At 34.2% G+C, this 21295-nt stretch overlaps 1 protein-coding gene across 1 annotated transcript in view; it reads right to left on the bottom strand.

The window, feature by feature from the left end:
* LOC108576774 (trafficking kinesin-binding protein milt) overlaps window positions 1–21295 on the bottom strand; it is a 34125-nt gene that overhangs the window by 5737 nt on the left and 7093 nt on the right. The gene's annotated exons all lie outside the window — the stretch shown is intronic.

Raw genomic sequence — 21295 nt, 5'->3', positions numbered from 1 at the left:
GGGAAGTTCAAATTTTTTAGAAATACATAATTTTATACATTTGAGACTTTTTCACTGTAATTTTTAGGCGTTCTTCGGGTTCTTCTATAATTTGCCTGCGTCATGTTAGAATTCTTTTCTCGCCGAAGGTTCTCGGGTAACTTGCCGTGCCTTTTTGACACAGTCCTCTTCCCGGAGAGTCCCAAAAAGCCTCTGACCACTTCGTGGCGAGATCCTTTGTTCCGAATCCTTATCTCTCTATACGCGCTACGAAGCATCGGTGACGTCGGGCCACCGGTGCCGTGCACGCGTCCTCTTTGTGTTCGGCAACAGGACGTCGGGTCCTTTGCCACTGGTTTCTACGCCGCCGCCGAGCCTGTCTCCCAATGACAGATTCTAAGGTTCCCGCTCGTTGGCGATACAATGTTCTTTTCCAAGAAGCCTGTGCCGCTAAATGCGTCGTCTCTGACACGTGCGTCTTCGAATAAGATAACTGACGCTAACCTACAATTTTATTCCAACATATTCTTTTAGTCAAAATTTATATCTATCATTGGTGTGTTTCCTAAAGTGCGCGCCTCAACCCCTTCATCACGCTCACATTTTTCTCAACTTGATGTGTGAAACAAGATTCATTTAGTTTTTTTTTTTAATTATTTCCCATAATTTGTAACGCTGTACTGTACTATCTTTTTAGTCATAACAATAAGGGTAACGCAGCACAAAAATTACACCTATTGAACGATTAGCTGTGCACATGTAAGACACGGGCGTGTGAGAAAATCCGTCCCGAAGACGGTGAGGCGAGCATCTTGAAGCCAGGCCCAGCGCGCTCGGTGGGGGTAACTCCGCCCCTTTGGGTCTCTCCCTGGGCCTGTTCGCGTAGGGGTGGGACAAGGATCGGCAGGCCGACGCGTCCTCACTCTTACCGAGACCTTTCAACGTACACCTTTGCAAGCGACGTCCGATTAACGTAGACACAGATTCTGAGTGGAATATATTGTTGTGGAAAACGTAGATACTTTTTAGTGAACTTTACGCCCACCCTACGCGGAGTCGGAGTACTTTTCTGACAGGCGTGAAACATTAACCCCAGCTAGGGGTTAACAGAAACATTCATCTGAAGCCTAGTATAGAGGGAGTATACAAGAATGAGAACTTACGTATACGTGAAGTATGATAAAAATTAATTACGCGTAATTTCATATGGTTTTCAAATTGATTCTTATAGCTTAAACTTATGAATTAACATATGTATATATGTACTTTAATATCAACTTAAAGTTTATTTATCAATAAGAGAACATAAACGACAAATTATACTGGTAGTATATAATTTCATTTTTTATATGTTACACGAAATGTTAATACCGTTTATTGAGCTCAGCTTCTTGATCAGATATTCATGTGTATTGGAAAATATAAACGAATGAAAGATACAGTAGACTTCTGTGTAACACGTTCCGCCCGTTATACAGGGTGGCACAAAAGTCCCCGACACATTTCAAAAGAACTCTCGTGACTTTGTGAAAAGTTATGGAAAATGTGGAAAAAGAGCATAATTGTGCTAGCAAGAAGAAGTGACATCACTTATCGCATTTAACGAAGAAAATCTCAATGCATAAAGCTTTAGATTTGCATTTAACTTTTTTATTTTTCTACTTAAAAATAAAAAAGGAGATAAGATAAAGTTAAAAACGAAAGTTTCATCGTTGTGGCGTTGTTGGATTTTCTTAGTGCACAATATTTTTTAACCTTCCTCAAAGAAACATAAATCAATTGGTGCTCTACATATTATGCATATTCGGTAGCGCCAGAAAATGATGGGCTAATTTCACAATCGGCTTGTCCGCCTGATTTCTACGTTTCGTTTTCTATTTGGTAACGATATAACTTCTTATCGAGATTAGATGGCACGATTTAATTTCAGAAAATACGTGATAGTCAAGTTGGAACGATAAGTTTGAATAGACATAAAGTGGTAGAACTATTCAAAATGAAACTAAAAGTGCAAGACAACAGTTAGAATAAATAAAATCAGCTTGCAAGGCGTATTACTGATTAATTCGGAAATTAAAATAGTCAAGAAAAATAAACTTTCCTACATTACACAACCTTTTCTTTTTTCTATTACCTTCTTTCTATATTTCTAAGCAATTCAAGCACATTAACTTATTTACAATTAAACATTTTTTTATCCAAAAATTATTAACCTTTTCGTTATTTTTCTATTAACACACAATTTCTAATTCTCTTTCACCGAAACAACACCCTAGTTACTTACGTTATACTACTTAATTTTTCATTGAAGTGATTTCCTCTCATACATTTCTTCTAGGTACACATAATCTGACATATAGTCTTATTCGTTGAATAAAACAGTGCATCAACACGTTAAAGTTATTCCATTTAGTTATTCTAACTCTGTAGAAAGTTATTTTTCTCACTTTATACAATTGTAGGCCTTAATATCATTATGCTACGAATGAAAATTATTTACATAATGAAGCATGCCTTCATGAAAATATCTAGCACCGTTTAACAAATAGATCGATAGCGATGAAATTCTGAAGATTTTTATTTTGTGACGAAGGATCTATTAGTCGCAATATTTCTTCCTTTAAAACGAACAACTCTTTTCCAAACATTTTCGAAAGACACTCCAATTCATCTGGAAAGCTATAATTGGTTTGTGTTAACTTTTCACACGAAAGAATATACAGGGTGGTTCACGTGGAACAGGCCACCTAATTATTTTCTCTAGCTATGGTGGTACCATAGCTATGGATTTCAAAGGGTGGATATTATGGAAAAAAATTTCGTTTGATGGAAAAAATGGAAGGAAGTTTCACATTTGATTTAAAATTTCAGAGTCCAAAGTCACCTTATGGCCATATTATATAACTACAGCATGCAGTAGAAAAAAATATACACATTCACGTAAAAAACTCAGGTGACTGCGCAAAACAGAAAAATTTATCAAAAATGTTTCTTCTATCTAATTAACTCTTTGAAATCATTTAAGGGGGTGCACCACCTAGAGGGCATGTAGAAATAGGTGAAGTTTGGGAATTTTTTTCATAGGTAACAACTAAATAAACAGTTTCAATCTTTTCAGAGGATATAAATGTACCTTTCAGCTTCTTTCTCCAATTTTTGAAAAGTGAAAATGTTACAAAATTGAGGAGTAATTTGCTAATTGCAAAATCTCTTCTGCTAGAACATCGATTGCTGGCCGCCACTGTCGGCAAGGATTGAAACGTCTGGAATAAAAAACCCTTTTTCATTTATAAATAAAAATGTATAAAAATGAACAATCACTCTTTCAAAAAAAAAATCAACTTTGAACGTTTCTAAAAAATTCTTTTATTGCAGACGTTCTAATCCTTGCCGATGATGACGGCCAGCAATTGATGTTCTAGCAGAAGAAGTTTCGCAATAACGCCTCCATTTTCCAACACGTTTACTTTTCAAAAATTCTCTGCAAAGATTGAAACTGTTTATTTAGTACTTAACTATGAAAAAAATTCTCAAACTTTTCCTTTTCTTTTAGACACCATCAGGGTGGTGAACCCCCTAAAGTTGCGTGTAAAAATTTTCTCGTACCACCATAACTAAAGAAGATAATTAGATAGCCTGTTTTACGTGGCCCACCCTGTATAACGAATCGATTCAATTACCAAAGTAGATGTAATCGATTGTCTTACAAGTACATAGATTAACAAACTGTACATCTTTTTTCGCTTCACGTTCGAACGATAATGTTTATGTAGCTCCACTGATTACAGAAAAATAACATATACCTAATGTGGCAGTAAAGTTTCGAGAATAATTTCGTTTCGATCAAAGTAACAACAATGTAAACATCTCCTCACTATGTTAGCCCTCCCCAACAACATGCGAAAGGTAAACATTGTCAATGGCTTCAATCACAGTGCAAGTTGGCTCGTGTAAAGACGTGTTCGAGTTCCATGTTGCATGAAAAAATGGAATGCAATTTGGAGCAAACAGTTGTGATAAAATGTTTGGTAAAAAGTGGCGAATCATCAAAGAAGACTTAACCCTTTGCGTTTCAGCTTTTATTCAGCTTTTCATTACTTTCGTTGTTTCGTTCCAGCTGGGCATTTGGCTACTTTTAGACGGTATCGTGTAATCTGCCTTTATTTTCATGTTTCAGCGTCTATTATTAATGTAAAAAGAATTATTTACTATCGATTATGATTCATAATTTATCATTGTACGATGTCTGAGGCCAGCTCGATGTAGGACCGCAAAGAGAAAAGTTGACCAGAATTGATGGAAATGATACTACGTCGAAAGAACGCGATGTGAATCCGTCAGAGTGTCCTTTTTCGACATGACAGGGACGAGAACACTGCTTGTGCACGTGATCTTGCAGAAAGCGATAGGTGGTTAACCACAAGAATGATAGTTGAAAAAGTAAACATTATTTGGGAAAGTGTTACATTAATTCTAGCTTCACAAGCCAGTCATACAGTTTCGACCTAAAATTGCTTGGTCATGAATTTTGCATCACGCCAATGTTCCCACGCACGTTCACAGTCATTCTAGTGAAAGGATTTTAAAATTTTAAATCGACGAGAACGTTGGAGCAGCCCCCCAATGCTGATTTCGTTTTATTTCCATGAATGACTGGAGTCATGAACGGAACGTATTTTCAGTCAGTTTCTGAAATACAAAGATAATGGAACGCGAATATTGAAACAGATACCAGAAATGCTACGATTAATGGACCCGACACCGGAAAGGGTGTGTGCAGTCTCAAGGGGACTAGTTTGAAGGCGATGGCCTCGCATCTGTTTAATTTTCAAAATAAAATTTTTAAATGAATTATTCTCGAAACTTCATTATCACACCTTGTAGATCTCATTTTAATTTTAACTTAGACAGTATAAAGGTGGTTACAGTATTTTTAATCATTTAATAAAATACACGAAGACTGTATAAAAGTATCATCAATCATAAAAATTAACACATATCATAATAATTATATGAAAATAATAGAATTCATAAATTACCGGCTAAGTGTTTGTTAATTATGTAAAAACAAAATCATATATTTTACAAGCTTCATTTCACATTTTATTTTTGTATTTTTTTCACACTTTGTACAGAACAGATGGAATATTTCCTTTTAGAAAGCGAGATTACTCTATTTATGTAATAATTAGATAACAGGTAACTTAAGAATGTCGTATTTTTACGTGGTCAATAGAACGTGTATAATGATCGAATAATACAATTAATATGTAATATATCGAAGACGGTATCATATTGCTCGGTTCCTTAACCCTTTCGGTACAGCGAGTATTTGCCGCGTGGTGCTACTCTATGGCCGAGAAGAACGAGACGCGTAAGTACTATCAGAAATTGTGCCATCACTAATTATTAATTAACACGATGTTCCTTGATTTACATAGTACTTATAATTTGTATTTATACTGGAAGTAGAACCGGAATAAATAAGAAATATCATGTACAGTGAAAAACATTTTCTACCAAACTTACTTCTTTTGGGGATATAACAAAAAATTTTCGTCAGCCCACAAGATTTTTAATAACCAATATTTATTTGAATGTTGTAGTAAACTTATTACAACTATGTATTTTAATCAGTTAGTCTTCAAAAGTTTTTAGCTTCTAGTCGTTAAAATACGGTATTTTTTTTTTTATGCTTCTAAATGTTTGATCCTCCATAGGCAATCTGGGTCTTTGACGACCCAAGTGAAATTTCACACCCGTATTTCTTCGAAACGAATTTTTATTTTTACTGAAAAAAGTTTTAAACATTTGACTTAACGAACAATTGTATAATACAGTAGAGACTTCGATAAGTAAACCAGAATTTTTTCAGTTATTTGAATAGCTTAAAACAGTAAAAAAAGTTATACTTGGACACAAACTACCCAGTTTACCTACGGAGTGTGAAAAAATATATTTACCTATGGAGGGTTAATACGGTAACAACTAAACACGAAAAGCACATGGATTAACACGTTCACAGCCACCCTCGACACAGAATATCTTGCCCTGTGTGCCAGCGTCGACGGCGTGTCGATCGGTCACCGCCCGCGACATCAAAAGTCGATGTCGCCCCTGAGTGATGGACGGACTACCACCACGAATCCTCCGTTGAACGCTGAGACAGCGTGTGTTGCGTGCCTGGCTGAGAATACGAATCGGTGACACACACCATGCCCGTTATGATTTTTCGGGTGGCAGCGAACGTGTTAAAATCCACAGTTGTACATGTGCATTTGACGGCTATCAATTTAAATCGACGATGGTACCGAAAAGGTTAAACTGCTTCTTAAGTAAAAATATAATCGTTCCATATTACACATGTTGGTACATGCCTATACACGACGTGTATGTAGCATGTAATAACAAAAACAATGTCAACGGTAAATTAAACAATCTTCAGGGAAGGTGCAAATAAATGTTATAAAGATATAATTTACTATAATTACAATTACATTATAATTGTTACATACTCTTCATTTTTATTTATAAAAGACAATTTACAATTTTATAAATCAGTCATTTTTATATCAGACTTTTATTTTTTGTTTACTGTAGAAAGTGAATAAGCTTACAGTTGTAGAAGTATAATAAACATTTAACAGCAACTGTAGTGATTATACAACATAGTACACGGATGAGCAAAAGTAATGGTACAGACCAGATTTTCCTATAGAATCCAGTGTAAATCAGAAAAGAATGCAATTTTTTAGTTGATTTTTTTGTGAAATATAACGACGAATAATAAGAAATGTATATTTAGGGCTGTTTTCATCGAAAAAAAATTATTGGTACACTTATGATTTTGTAATATAAGCCAATTTATGAGATATTCCAGCGTACCCAGTTTACAAGAAACACCCTGTACGTTATCATTTTTTCCTCTTCGATTTGGAATATATATTCTGTTATAATGGGTTTATATCCGTAAATAAATAAATAAATATTTTCCTGTTTACACATTTTTTCGATTTGTTAAGCCAATAGGGTTTATAACACGGACGCTTGACAATGTTATTTTTGAGGTCTTGGTTAAGATTTTTGTGTTCCAATCGATCATTCAAGCCAGAAGTCAATGCTTAGAAATTACTTTATGGACCTCGGTAACTCTACACTTCTGCAGGCCATGAGTTTTGCCAGGTATATACTTGCTCCTACATGTTCAATAGTGTGGTAGTACTTTCTACGCTCTACCACCAGAGGGACGGGCCCTTGACCATTCTCACTAGTCCTCGTTAAAGTCTCCCGTTTGTATATATACAACTTCCAAACCGAATCTAACAGTTCCTCAAGCATGAAACCCAGCAGCAAAATCACACCTATTCTCAAAGCTCAAAGAAACACAAAACAGATTCCTCTATTATGCATAATCCTCAATGCACCAAGAGATTACCCGGTCCCACAAGCTTCACGTTAGAAACTAACATTCCTGACCTACTCACACACATCAGAGCTCTCGCCCGAAACACTTTTCAACCACTCACATAGCAGCCCACTAGTTAGTAACATAGGAAATAATGACGTACCAAAGAAAATCAAAACGCTACATCCCTAGACTCCCTAAATCCATCTAATAAAAACATCATGTTAACAGGTTTTTAAAAGTTTTATCCTGCAAGACTCATGAATATAATAATCCAATTATCAAGAACCCACTAAGATTTTTCGGGTAACAAGCGGATAATAAGGCATCCAACTGCCCCGGGCACTGCACAATCCCCACACATGTGAAAATCATAAAAAAAAATTCTAACTAAGGCACGGGTCTTCCTAGGTTGTCTTACTTGATGAGTGCACTAAGAGGCCCTGGACGAAACGCATAATCTTTCCCTTTTCGCATATCCTCTCTCTCTTTCCTCTTTCCATAACTAACCCCGCCATAATAGCAATAGACGTGTCATAAAACCGGAACACCGGGGGGCCGCTGCCCTTTGGGCCTGCTCTCCCCATTGAACTGCATTTCCATGTCGTTAACCTCTGAGCTATCTTGGTAGATGAAGTGCTCGTGAACCTAAGAGAACTATCCAAGAGGATGAGACAGTCGCTGATTAGGTCAACACCCATCTACTGCATCTTAAGATAAAACGATGAGAAATTCGATATTCGGAAAGGTAACAAATCAATTGACTTAAGAGCAGCACTGCCTATAACATTGAACATTATACTCTAGAGAAGTTAAACCAATCGGCTGAAGTGCAACTAGCTCGCAGTACTCGGACTGTGTAATCGACACCGGATCATAACAACCACCCATTTTGCTAGAGTTTGCACATATCGTACAGTATAATAATTATGACGACCCAACCTTCGTTCCGAGAAAGAGTGGAAAATTGTGTAAACACGATTACTATTACTAAGCAAAAGCTTTTTCTCCGTTACACTTTGCGACAATTACAAAGTACATTTCTACACGGTATTAAGTATTTCACTTGTGTTGCTTTTTCTGAAGAAATGATTGTATCTTCCCAAAATATGTAAAATCGCGTCAATATTGTATTTACTTCAGAATTTGATAGAAATATATATTTTCTGAATGTATCAATACTATTGTTTCGATGAGAACAATGATTACTTAATGTTGATAGTTTATAATGTATGTAAACTTCGGATTTGAAAGTAACATTTTCCAAAAGGATTAAATAAACCATCGTATCTTCAGATTTACACAAGACTTTAGACGAAAGTCTGGCCCGTGTTAATACTTTTGTTAAAATTGTATGTTATAGTCATATAGAATTTAAAAAAGTAGACAAATTGTTTGTCGCGCTGAAAAATCGTAACATAGAATCTTAACAATATGGTAAGGGGATTAAATTTTTATTAAAAGTTTCATAAAATTTTCTTAATATTTTTATAACCATATTGTAAAAGTGTATTTGTGCAGCGTCTATACGAACTTTCATTTAAAAACAATAGTAACATCATTTTATTAAACTTGTTAGTACCGAACATACAGCAAATTGAAAACTAAATCTTACCTCAACTTCTGTACAATTGAATCAATTAGTAATAGATTTTTATATCGTTTTCTATCGATTATTTCATGATAGACAGGCAGAGATAAAAACAATCTACTGAATATTTTTAAAAGGAGGAAACATATATAAATATACAAGAGTACTCAATTCTGCTTCATACAACTGAACATTCTTAAGGTGTTCTGCTAATTCTAAAAGAAGCAATCACTTTTTTTTCTACAGTACAGTGCTTCAATTTGAACAAACTCTAAACAGCGTGCATAAATATAAATTTGTGAAAATTAGCGTTGCATGTGATAAAAAAATTTTAGAAGGTAAACAACAAAACTCAAAAATCATTCGTATCGACAGGTAAGTATTGTATACAATGGTAGGTATAATTAGGATTGTTACGAGGAAGTATTACAGTACTTCCGTGACGAAAAATGAAAGATTCCTAAAAAATGGCTCCTTCAAATTATTGTTTTGAATATAAACTCATGATATACAAACTTTGAGCAACATTCATAAAAAAAATTACACAAGACACCTACATACTCGAATTTGTAAAGAAAAATAGTTTTTCCTGGATGTTTCGAATTTATTAGGTAGCAGAAAGTTGATTATATATTTGGTTTTATAATCTTAACGAAAGATATAAAAATATGCACCTTACGCCTTACGAATAATAACATCAATTACAGAATGTTACAAGGAATACTGTAAATAGTATAAAATTAATCATCTCGTTATAGATTTAGTATAACAATATTCTCGGACACTCTAGAATCGAATGTATCAGTCTTTTTTAACTTATGTGGGACGAACACAGCTCTGCTATGCCACAGGCGTTCATTAGCCAAGTGTGAAACAATTACTGGTTTTTAATAGAATCTTCTATATGTCTTCAATAGATTATGAATCTATATCTCCATTTTTGAAGTGATAGTGATTTGCCAAAGTAGATAAGCCGTTTGAAGACAGTTTCCCGTCCTCGTTCTGTACGGGTTAAAGAAAAGTTACGGAATAACGCAAGGTATGGAACACAGTCTAAAGTTAGGAGGAATCTCTGAAAGTTTTAGTATTCCACTCTTCAGCAAAATGACATTCCTCTTCCACCCTTTCATTGTAGGGTAGACGTACGCAAGGTTAAGTGCAAACGGCGGAAGAACAAATAGGAAAAGTGAAACGTGGATAAAACACGCAAATAGGTCACGCATTTATATCGCTTAACCCTTTCGCGCCGAAAGGGTGTACCACATAACTTGGCCACGATTTTCCGATAATCCGCCAAAAAATGTTTCCAATACAAGTTAATCAGCTTCCAATCAGGTACAAATTGCAACATAAGCAATTTCCAAAATATTGTGTTTTCAGTCACCTTCGCTCTTTTAAATGACACCGTATATTTTTGATTTCCCGTAGTTATTGCTGACGTCAAGAAAAATTCAACGTCCTACAATACTATGACCCTGAGATGACCTTGAATTCAGAAATTTAGGTTCGATCAACAGAAACATTACTATGGAAAAGTATTTTACGTCAATCAAATTACACATTCAAAATGGTCACCTTTAACAGGAAAAATGTTTGGACCAATTCATTAGCTACCTCGGTCCCCCGATTTAATACCAAGGCGACCTTGACTTTTTATCGCAAAAACAATTTTTTGGAAATTTCTTATGTTGCGTGGTACACACTGTATAGGGTGTCTAGAAATACTAAACGGTAGTTGATATGAAAAAAATGTAAGAACGTCCTCTTTATCGCTTCTTATGTAGAAAATGAAGATAATGTAAAGCAAATCTTTTCCGTTCAATGTTGCTTTGTATTTCTTTAATAGAACGTTCTATTTTTGTTCCAACTTAATGAAAGAGCATAAAAAGCCGAGTTCGAAATACTACTCTGAAGTGACCTTGAATCGATTCAAAGTTTCAAAAGAGAAAACTACTGAAACGGACAAGGATGCTGTTTTCTGTCCTGTTATTCACTCCGTTTGTAGGTTATGTTCAAAATGACTTCTCAATTCTTTTGAAGAAAGGTAAGTTTGCACGTGCGTTTAGATGGGTGGTTACAGTACGATGGTGTTCCACCACATTACACATCAGTAGCAAGAAGACAGCTAAATAATAAATGTGTTTCCAAACCGATAGATTGGATATGATGTACCAATAATTTAGCCTGAGAGATCACAGGATTCAACACCGTTAGACCATTTTTTATTGGGATATTTAAAAAATTTTGTATCTCAAACAGCACCAACGACTCTCGAAGACACGAAGAGACGAATTGGCGGTGCATGTGCAAGTATACCAAAACTTAAAATTAGAGACATCCCATGATATCCAGCGTCATAAAATCACTTTTTTCTGTACATCTTTCTTCGCCGTATCATTTCTTCAGACAAAAAAATTATTTTTTATTATACTCGTTGAATTCTTCTCAATGCCCTATAACTCACTGCCGAAAAAGACTGTACGGTTGTACACAAAAAAAAAAAAAAAAAAAACTGAAGGTAACCTTGAAAATTTCGGAAAAATGTACTATAATCATCTTAAAGGCCTCTTTGAACGATATTATACGACATAAAAAAAATTTCGATCGAGTCCACTAGCAACAGAATAATCTAAGGTGATCACTTTAGACGGTTTACCCTACATATAAAAAAAAAAAAAAAAAAAAAAAAAAAAAAAAAAACTGAAGGTAACCTTGAAAATTTCGGAAAAATGTACTATAATCATCTTAAAGGCCTCTTTGAACGATATTATACGACATAAAAAAAATTTCGATCGAGTCCACTAGCAACAGAATAATCTAAGGTGATCACGTTAGACGGTTTACCCTACATATAATTTTATTGAAAGTTCCGAAGATTACAATGACAAAAAGGTGTCTTATGTGTTCTCCGCCAAATTATGAACGTATTCAACGAGTAAAGATGAAATAACAATATATTGTATAAGCATCGAGTCATTAATGTTTTAATAAAAAGTTGCGATAAGTACATGAAATAATGACTAATTTGTTCATTGTCCTGTACGATTACGAATTTCGTCATCACCTCATACATTTGTTACGACATTTTCATAAAACATTCATGGCGCTAAGTTTACAAACTATTCTTTCTTTTCTTATTTTTACTCGTAGAATTTACTGCTACAGTTTGCCGAAGAAATTTAAGACACTGTGTATAAAACTCGCGAAATATCGGTAAAAATTTCATCAATATAACACAATGCGAAGGCAAACGCGAATTCAACAAATTATTTTGCAATACTTAACCTAATCTACAACATCGTAAGTAATAAATGAAATATACTGCATACAACAATCCTTGTACTTAACTTTACTTTTGTTAGTGTTCAATGCTTATCCTAAACATTAACGTCCACATTTACGTACAACATATTGTACCCGAAGGACCTCGAAGTGTATAAAAAAACTTATCAAAAAATTGATGCAGACGTAGAAAATCAATTCACTAGATTCTGAATACCGTACAGCAGAGTTAATTTCGAAGTTGCTCTATGTGAAATGGTCAGGCAAACTCGAGCACGGAGCTATTATTCGAGCAGTAAGCCACGCTGACTCGAGCAACGATCCTGTGGTGGGGCACTATATCAAAGTAGTAGTGATCGTTTGGCCTGAAAAAGCAGTAGTGGTCGTACGAGCTGAAGAATCTATCGTTCGAGCCACGATATAGCATGGTCGTAAAAGCCATCGGGAGCCAAACATGTTTCGAGTGTCTGAACACACAAATTGACAAAAATTAGGGCATTCAAGGATCTGAAACCTCGGGCAGGACCGTATGAAGATATTTTTAGCCCAGTGTCAATGTTCTCTTACACAATCCATTGGCTGTAGAAATATAGGAAGAAACTCCTAATATTCTAAATAGTAATTATTAGTAAATAATCAAATATTTGAATTAGTAAATATTCCAAATGGTAAACCGCAAAGACGATATACAGTGTACGACCCTAAGTGTCGCATTTCGAGGGTTTAGTTTACGGCCACGCTATATCGTGGTCCGGACTATACCCAATGGTACAAAACACCTCACGAACGTACCAACGCATTCCTACTTACGAGCCTACACTCCCACCCCACTACCGTTACTCCCCACTCCATTCTCGACTGTGACGTCATTTCGCTCGTAGCAATGCTCGCGAGCAACGGCGAACGCTCTTGCTCGTCTGTAATCATGTCGTCAGTGTCTGCCTGAGCAGCCCTGCCATACAGGATACAAATAACCAGTGTGTTTCACTTAACTTTATTACTTGAAATATCTCTGCCATGATTAAAATTTCATAAAAATGTTTCATAGAAAAGTTTCACAGTTCTGTGGGGGAATGATAGTTTTATTCTATTGGTAACGGTTAAAGAGATAAGAAGGTCAACTTTGTTTTTTTTTTATACCAAACGCTATATCAAAGACGAACTCAACGACCTGCAACATTAACAAGGGAACATACCAAAGTGATAATCACCGATATTGATGAAACTTTGGTATACGGTAGTATCTACTAAAAAAATATTTGACACGTACTATTTTTAATCGACAATCGTCCACATCGAAAGAGTGAAAATCGCCTTACAGTTATAAGAATAAATATCTTTCATTTCAAACCTAAGAATATGTTCTTTTCTTTTTGTTCTTGTATATGTTTATTTATAATATCTATAATGTTCTTTATATTTTAAACTTATTACGTGTACTAGCACCCGTTATTGACCAGAAATAGCTAATAAATAAAAATAACAAAATTTTATTATAAAAATTAGTTCTGAAGAACGTAGCAGAAAAAATTTCTCACGGGTCAAAATTGACCCGGCGTCCGCCTTCCGTGGGTTAACTCCTCCCAACAGAATAAAACTATTGTTACTATACCTCCGCCTAACAAAACTACACAACTTCTGCGGGGGACATTTTTATAAAATTTTCATTATAACTGAGATATCTCAGGTGATAAAATTAAGTGAAATATTTTGTATAATAAAAATATCATATAAATGCTTTCATTCGAGACATTTTAGATGTTCGCTTTACTCCCTACAATTGCCCAGTATAAATCTTGAACTATTTTCAGCAATATATTTAAGTTTACGACAACTTACGAGAAGTTAGGATATAAAATATAAAAATAACTGAAAAGAAAAAGAAGCTCAAGCGATTTCAATTGCCCTGGGCAATTTGAGAATTACTGACAGGAAACGCAGGTACAAGATGGCTCCGTCGGAGAGGATGCCAATAGGAAAATCGGTGTATGCAGTCCAGTGCAGCCGGTACATCCCCAGCAACGTGCAGGTATTGCAGAGGAGCTGGGATAATTTCCATCCAGGTAACCCTCTCTTTTCGGTGAATCCTCGTTCGAGGGTCTGATGTCTTCATCGTACTCATAAGGATCATCCTCTTGGGGATCCTGTTGCTCCTGGTCGGAAGATCCTTCCGATTCCAGGAGCGTATTAGCACTGGTTCTTTCTTCCTCCGCCAGGATCGGCCAGGAACCCAGGGAGGATCAGGGGAAATAGCTGATTCGTTAGCTGTATTTATGAATTATTGCTATTTTTCTCCAGGACCTTCCCTCTGTACTGCTATTTTGTTACTATTTCTTTTACTTTGCCACATTTCACACCTTACCATTTTCTTTGCTTTCATTTCTACAATAATAACTGCTTTTCCTAATAATTTTATAAAATCTACACACAAAGCTTTCTCAATTTATCCATAATTTAGAACTCGTTACAACAATACTGAATTTTATATGCTGAAAGCATAAAGATGCTTCAAAATATGTTTGCCGTTCTGCATCGGTTATGAAGAGTTTTTGAGGTTAGGTATATTACTTATTCGTACGAAACGATTTTTGTTCAAGATCAATAAAGGAAAATCATAACTTGGACTAAGGCTGTTTAGACAAATATGGGCACAAAAATGTACGGGAAAGTGAATGCATATAAACAAATTTTGTGATATTAATCACAGTTGTACTGAAAACTTCAAGTTATTGAATTGACTTTCTTGTAATAAAGGGGTTATATAACAATTTCAGGTTAACTGCAGTCATAGCTAACTCACGAATTTCTGTTTGATTAAGCTTAAGTTCAATAAATATACTTTTTTCTTATACGATTCTGAAATAACAGTATACAGTCTAAAACTATTGGTCGACAAGTTTTTCAGTTCTTTTCTACAGAGCTCAATTCAAATTTTGCTTTTTTCATACAGGAATACATGAATTTCCAATATACAGAGCCGTTCTTACTAAGGTTTGCTTGTATTCATTTTTCCCCACACTTTAAGCTGAGTTTTGCACTAACTGTACTAATCTTCTGCTATAGATCTCAAAGATATATTTACAAGGTATATCACCAAACTACTTGACATACACATGTAAGTATGTGATATGTATTCTTATATATTCTCAATAAATTGTCATTATTATAGTATCATAGTATGTACACTATAAATAAATGTTATTCAAAGTCATTTCAATAACATACTCTTTGCTCTCATTTACCCTGAAAAGATTGTATCGATACACAAAAGACACCTACCTTTATAAGAAACTTTATTTTGTTATTGGAAATATTTTACTTTCTATCAATGGAATTATGTTAGTGTATCATTTACTCTTTTCAAACAACTTTATTTAGTTCAAAAGGTCATTCACTCCAAGCAGTTAACAATATTAACAATTAAATAAAATAATATGATTACAATGTAAAAATTTAAGAATTTGGCAAACACTTTCCGAAACACTGTTACAGAAAAATATCTTTTTCTTTTAGCTTAGATACAACTATTCTATTGGAATGATTTTACTATTGAATCTATTATTACACCTTTTATTATACAGGATGAGCCAGGAAAAGGGTTACAAGCTGTTTTTTTTCTAAATCACTGCAGATATCGATTTGATCTTTTTTTTTTTTATATTAAGTGGGATCAGAAGTGCCAATCTTTTAAGGTGCAACAAATTTGGGCAGGTGGACAAAGGGAGCCCCCTAATTTTTCCTAAATCAAATGGCGTCTTAATGTTTGTTATTCGAATAGCCCTTATCAAACTTAATAACATTTACTTGAAACATTTTTTTTTTATTCTGCATAATTAAAAAGTAATGGCGAAGAATACTTTTCTCAAGAGAAACTTCAGGAAAACGTCGAAAGATATAAATATAGACGTATCTTTGATTAAGAATCATTTTATTAAATTTTATGATCACACACAGAAACAATACCGTCTCAAACCCGACAGCCCATTCTTACAAACTGTCTTGCTGCACACTCTACTCGAAATCCAATACTTAAAATTAAACATCCGCCCGGTCTCTTTACTTCAATTGCAAATACATACTCTTCGTTCGCACCTATCACAGATACAAAAAAGAAAGACTTAATAAATGTTCACAAGTCCAATGACACCATTCTGAACATTTGATGAAATTATTCTTAACCCGGAATATCTTTATTTCGTTTATTTTCTGAGAAAAGTATTCTTCGTCGTAACTTTTTAACTATGCAAAATAAAAAAAAAATGTTTCAAGTAAATGTTATTAAGTTCGATAAGGGCTATTCGAATAACAAACATTAAGACGCCATTTGATTCAGGAAAAATTAGGGGGCTCCCTTTGTCCACCTGCCCAAATTTGTTGCACCTTAAAAGATTGGCACTTCTGATCCCACTTAATATAAAAAAAAAAAAGATCAAATCGATATCTGCAGTGATTTAGAAAAAAAACAGCTTGGAACCCTTTTCCTTGCTCACCCTGTATACTCCGTTGACAAAAATCGAGTAACTGTTTATCTACCGTTCAAAGAGATTAAAATGTTTTCTTAACAATTTGACTAAATTCGAACTTTAAAACAATCAGGTAGACTTGATCCTACTTTACTAAACTTTTGAAGTTTTTCTTTCATATTAATGTAGAAAGAAAACATCGATATAATTGTTTAATTTGGCATTGTCGTATTGTATGAAGGCCCTGGAATTGTACTGTAAAATATACTTGGACGAAAGAGAAATTTTCGTATTGTTAATCGTAGAAAATTATAAAGAACATTAACATTTACTGTATCACCCAACTGATACACGCCAATTTCGATAAAATTTTGCGTACAGCTAGAGAATCGAAAAATATTAGACACACTGTTGATATTCATGTTTAGAGGGTGAAATCACCATACGAGATAAGGGGCTGAAGGGGATTAACTAGAATAACTCGAAAGTTAATTGAGATAGAGAAAAATATTAAATAAAAATCTGATCTGGTTTTTCACGAAGAATAACCTGATCCGAAATTAATATACTTTGTTTGTACATTTTCAATATGTCAAGTGGACGAATTTTTAGGCAAAGATTTTAATGCTGAACAAGTAAATCTCATAATCAATGATAGTACCGTAGAAAACTTTTACTGCAAATCACACTTATCAAAGGGTGAAACGTTTTGAAATTAAATTCACTGACTCATTTAATAAATGCAGAAGTATTTGGAATTACGTATAATACTCATTTGGTGGACAAAATATGTCGGTTGTGTAAATAGGCCATTCGTCTGCATACAGAAGTGAAAAATACCGATTTTCAATTTTTTTAACGATGATACACCTTTCCGAAAAATTTGAAAAAATTAAAAATCATAACAATAATCACCTGATAACTTCAATATGAAATCGGTATTTTTAAACCTTCTAAATATTTTCAAAATTCTATTTTGCAGTCAAAAAATCTGAAAAAATTTCCTATAGTATCTCGAACCTATAGTATCACAATTTTTTCACGTGATAGAACAGAAGAAATCGAGCTTAAACAGTAAATCACGTTTCGGTCTGTAATTAGCCAAATAGTGGTGGGGAGTTGAAATTTGTGAGAAAATTTACCCTGCTTGTTCCGCTCAACCCTTTAATTAAAACCGGCACTTATGCGATATCCATTGTAAATAAAAAGAAACTGCAGCGGGTTACCCACTACACGAGTTTACACGAGTTTACACGAGCAGCGTGACAAATATGGCGGACCGTTACCTATCGAAAGCACATGCGGGAGAAAAATATTTAGGCAAAATAAAAAAACACGGGAACAATATTTGTCAGTCTGCGATATAATAACTAAAATTGAAAGAAGAAGCAATTCTGACGCAATATGTTAAACAGAAACGTCGCAGGTGGTTATTGATTTTTCCAAGAGCTCAAGCTTGCGTAAGTGTATGCATTGAAGTGATAAACTGAGTCCACGCCACTCGCATCTTTTATTAATAGAAACAAAGATGCGGCTACAGGACAAACGTTACTCACTTATGTCACTGATTTCACGCTTTACTGATACGTTCACGTTTTTCCAACACCGATCTCAGAATACAAATACGTTATCTGCTTTATTTCAATGTACTACAAATCATAAAATATGTAAAACACATTTTCATATGCAATACATAAACACAATTGTTTCCTAACAAATTTTAGAGAAAATAAAATAGAACATTAATAGTACTTAAGAAAACAAATTATATACATGCATGCATATATACGTACGTATATAATACAAAGTTTAAGAAACGATAAACGAACAAAGTTTGGGCTTTTCAGATTCGAAATAATTTATCCTAAACGAGAGACCGAAAAATTGCTCTCGACGTAAGTACCCCCCCATCGGTTGATTTTTTAAGCGCCATCTAGGCAAGATCGGTTGTAGCTCACAGCACATACCGGGTGACCTATTTTAATCTATAAATGCTTATATTTCGAAAAGTACATTGAACTGGAAATCTTGTTTTTCGGTGATTTAAAAGAGATGAAGGGGGACATTAAAATGTGTAAATTTATTTAATGAAGACATTGAGATCATTTGAAGGTCAGTTGAATTTCTTTAAATAACACGCGTTATACTTTTCTTTTTTATAGAACGACAGAGCGTAATTAGTCTAATCGGACGAATCTATATGTTGCATGAATTTATTAAAAAATACACGAAAATAAAACAACGAAATGTAATGAGCTTACATAAGACTCTATATACAATCGACTAGAAACCAGTCAACTTCATATCTTTTGTTGAGTTGACATAAATTCGTTTCAGTGGAATACAGACGGTTAAAGGCAAATATGACACAGCAGAAGTTTTTTTACTCGTGACCACTTTTCCTGATGATGTCACTCGACTTTTTTTAAAATGACATAACAGGTGTATTAATATTATTTTTCTAATTAAAATTCTAAGGTCGATAAATAAGAAAAAAATATTAGGACCAATATGATTTCGTACCCTTTCGCTTTCGACTGTGAGCAAACAATGAATAACAAATATATTGTAATTGAAACTTCAAGTCTTCATATTTCGATAATTAGAGAAACAATATCGATGTACCTAAGATTGTTATATTCGTCTCATTCTCAATTATTACTACGTGAAAAAAGAACGTGGTATTGCTTTTAAAAAAAAGTGTTATTCGTATTTGCCCTTTGTAACCATCTTTTCCCGCTAACGTACTTTTTATACCATCAATTTAAAAAAAGATACGAAGAAGGTTACATTTGTAGCGCATCACCTTGTATAAGGAGAGCCTCATTAAAACTCTGTCTACCTGAAATATTTCAATTATTTCAAGTAATAAGCACGAACATTACTTTCAAAGTTGCATGGTTGCAAGAATGACATAACATAATAGTAATAGTTTCTTTACCGGTCAATTCAGTGAAATTCAATAGAACAGCGAATTCTAAGTACACAAGTACCAAAGTACATTTATCCTTAAACTCACCGTTCCTGAGATATTCTTTAGTGTTCAATTTGTCGCAGCCAGTGAGGATTCTCCGCTAATTAATAGTGCAATTATGTAAATTATCACTTCCAGGTTCAGCAAAAGTAGTCTTATCGTAGCCTTACGAATAATATCAAAGAGAAGAAGAAGTTTAAATCAATTTGCAACTGTTCTTGAACATATACGCAAAATCTAACGGTTCACAAAATCCATGCAACATAACTTTTGCGACGAGCAAGAATTCGTGATACAAGAATCCCGAACTGATGTTCAATATGGCGTATACTAATCCGAAGGCCATGATTCACAATTGCAAAAACATTAATTTCGCAGAATTTTTACAACTGTTCATACGAGACTTCCGGTTTCTCATTTTCAGACACATTTTTCAAACATCCGATATGAAGGACATGTGCGCTTCGGAGATCTTTCAACGTACGAAGCTCGTGCTCTAATTTACTTTAATTCAATTTTTCCTACTTTGTCCATAAATAAGGGGCATATTTAATTATTATTGAAATAAAAATTTTACATTGCCAACTTTACGATTACCGAATGAGAAACTTATTAATACTGAGATATGTCGAAAGTTTAAGAACGCCATTTCGCGATACTTACTATCTACTGTTTGTTTACATTCGATGTAGTGCAGCTTTGACCAAGTTTCGTAAAGAAAATGATAAAATAGACAAAGTCGAATATCTCAGGAACGATGAGTTTTAGGTTAAGTGTACCGTAATACTTTTACACTCAGAATTTGACTATAACAAATTGGACATTCCAATAAAAAAACAATTGACTTGTAGATTTCAATCATACAACTCTTGTAAGTAATGTTTCCGCTTAGTACTTGAAATGACTGAGATATTTGAGGTTAGCAGTGTAACGATAGGGCACCCTGTATGCACGGTTTCTGAAGTACAACTTTTTTTCTTGTAATAATTACACACGAACAATTTAGTAAAAATATAATATTTTAAATAGTCAATGAGTAGAACGTATGAATTCCCGAAGCTAAGATTTTATATTTGGAGTCCTTTCACACCTCTCATAACACCCGCCAAGTTTCATCTCGATCGTCTACCGGTGTCAGTCGGAATAGTATCTGCGTTTCTTAACAAAATAATGTGATAATGAGATTCTTAAAAATATATGACATAAAACGACTGAAATTTTGCAGCAAGGAATGATCACGTGGTTGCATGATTAGTCTGAAGGATTGCATAATGCATTAAGTCAGTCGACCTCCAAATATCTCCCAATGTCTATCATAATTCGAAAAAACCACAAAGTACATATTCAGTTCTCCTTTAAGTCCTAACGAACTCGTAAAATTATAAAAGCTTTATATGACATTCTAACGACGAAGAAGTTATAATTCTTATATTCTTTCATTATATTTTTTACAAACATTATTCACCATTATATATTTTGCATTACATGACTGACAGCAAATAAAAAAAAACATCAAAACAGCAGCTACGTTCTAAAAACATTTGTTAAGAATGCCAACACAGTGCCATAAATATTATAACCCACTTGGAAATAATAAAGAT

This window comes from Habropoda laboriosa, unplaced genomic scaffold (genome assembly GCF_001263275.1).
Source record: "Habropoda laboriosa isolate 0110345459 unplaced genomic scaffold, ASM126327v1 scaffold409, whole genome shotgun sequence".
In the NCBI taxonomy this organism is placed as follows: Eukaryota; Metazoa; Arthropoda; class Insecta; order Hymenoptera; family Apidae; genus Habropoda; species Habropoda laboriosa.
Note: the sequence above shows the minus strand (reverse complement) of the source record. Positions and strands in the feature narration are given on the sequence as shown.